A 1,981-nucleotide genomic window follows, 5' to 3' on the forward strand; every position below is an offset into this window, starting at 1 on the left:
TTGTTTGTTTGTTTCTTTCTTTCTTTCTTTTTGAGATCACATCTCACTCTGCTACTGAGGCTGGAGTGCAGTAGCTCACTGCAGCCTCAGCCTCCAGGACTCAAGAGATCCTCCTGCCTCAGCCTCCCAAGTTGCTGGGACCACAGGTACATGCCAACATATCTGGCTAATTTTTTATTTTTTGTAGAGACAGGGTCTAACTATGTTGCCCAGGCTCATCTTGAACTACTGGGCTCAAGTGATCCTCCTCCCTCGACCTCACAAAGTGCTGGGATTACAGGCATGAACCACCACACCCAGGCAAGAAAATTTTTCTTTCTTTCTTTCTTTCTTTCTTTCTTTCTTTCTTTCTTTCTTTCTTTCTTTCTTTCTTTCTTTCTTTCTTTCTCTCTCTCTCTCTCATTCTCTCTTTCTTTCTTTCTTTCTTTCTTTGAGACAGAGTTTTGCTCTTGTGTCCCGGGCTGGAGTGCAATGGCACAATTTTGGCTCACCACAACCTCCACCTCCCAGGTTCAAGCGATTCTCCTGTTTCAGCCTCCCAAGTAGATGAAATTACAAGCATGCAACACCACACCTGGCTAATTGTTTTGTATTTTTAGTAGAGATAGGGTCTCTCCACGTTGGCCAGGATGGTCTTGAACTCCCAACCTCAGGTGATCCGCCCTCTTCGGCCTCCCAAAGTGCTGGGATTGCAGGCATGACCCATCACGCCTGGCCAAGAAAATGATTTATATGTATTTTGGCTTCCCTCTCCATTTGTTCTTTCACTATAAATAGGTTTGACAAATTTTTTTGTGTTCTTTTGGAAACAGTGATGTATGTATATATCTCTCTGGGAGTTCAACATATTGATAAAGGATTATATTCTACTTAGGCTATTTCTTTTCTTAAGTCTTTTTCTTGTCTTCTGGTCAGATGGGGAGGAGGAAAAGTGGCAACCTTTTCTTTTTTAAAAAATACCTGCCTACGATACCAATAACCCAGCAGGTGTCACAGTAGGCATTTAGTCATGCCAATGGAATGGAAGAATAAATGACTGAATTTTTAGTGACTCCTAGCTCCGCCCCCATAGCTGATTAACTTTTTAATTTTTCCAAGTGCCCTTACAGTTCAGCCCACAGGAGTATGTAATATTGAAGATTCCCATGTGATTTGACATTTCAGTTTCTTCCTTATGTATGTACATCACTGCTCCATCAGCTTCATCATCGTCCTTCCTCACAATGACGGCTTTTCCTAAAGTCTCCTAAGGTCAGCCCGGTTTCTCCTCCCAAGTCCCCATAAAGTAGAGGATGTTTGAGACTGCATTTCCACTCCTCAGTCCTAGCGGGGTGCTCCCAGGTAGCTACAGAGAGATCAAGTAACCTCTCAACAAATGTCACAAGAGAACAAAGGAGGGCAGAACTTCAGCCTCTCTCCCGTGGAAACCTGGAGGTGCCAGGACTGAAGCCTGTGGGCACAGTTTCCTCCCAGAGTTTCTGCCATGGTCCAAGGCACCCCTCTGGGAAGCACAGTCCTTTAGGTCCAGCTCCCGGTCACCGGAGCAGATTAGCCCAGGTGGGAGCCACGGAGTCAGGAAGGTCACACCCGCAACCCTTCCTCCTTGGTCCCCTGGTTTCTACAGTTCAGTTCATCTTCTGCAGCTGTTCTGTGAATTTCTTCTCCTTCAGGTAACAGATTTGCTCGTTCACGCAACATCCATTGAGCACCTTGTGCGTGCAGGAAGGGCTCTGTGAGGAAACTGCAGTGAGCAAAGAGAACTCCCTGGCCTGAGGGAGCTTCCCTTCTAGTGGGAGGCCCCAGGCAATGCACAAGGGAAGAGGTGGAATATTCAGTTAGGGGTGAGCTTGCTACAAAAGGGTCCAGTGAGCCCAGACAGCCGTTCTGAGGAAGACCAGGCAATGGTTCCCTGAATGGGAGGCATTTGAATGAGGCAAGGGGGAGGACAGCGCTTGGTGGGGGTGCCCAGGTCTAGGGAAGC

The sequence above is a fragment of the Callithrix jacchus genome, chromosome 4 (genome assembly GCF_049354715.1).
Source record: "Callithrix jacchus isolate 240 chromosome 4, calJac240_pri, whole genome shotgun sequence".
Classification (NCBI taxonomy): domain Eukaryota; kingdom Metazoa; phylum Chordata; class Mammalia; order Primates; family Cebidae; genus Callithrix; species Callithrix jacchus.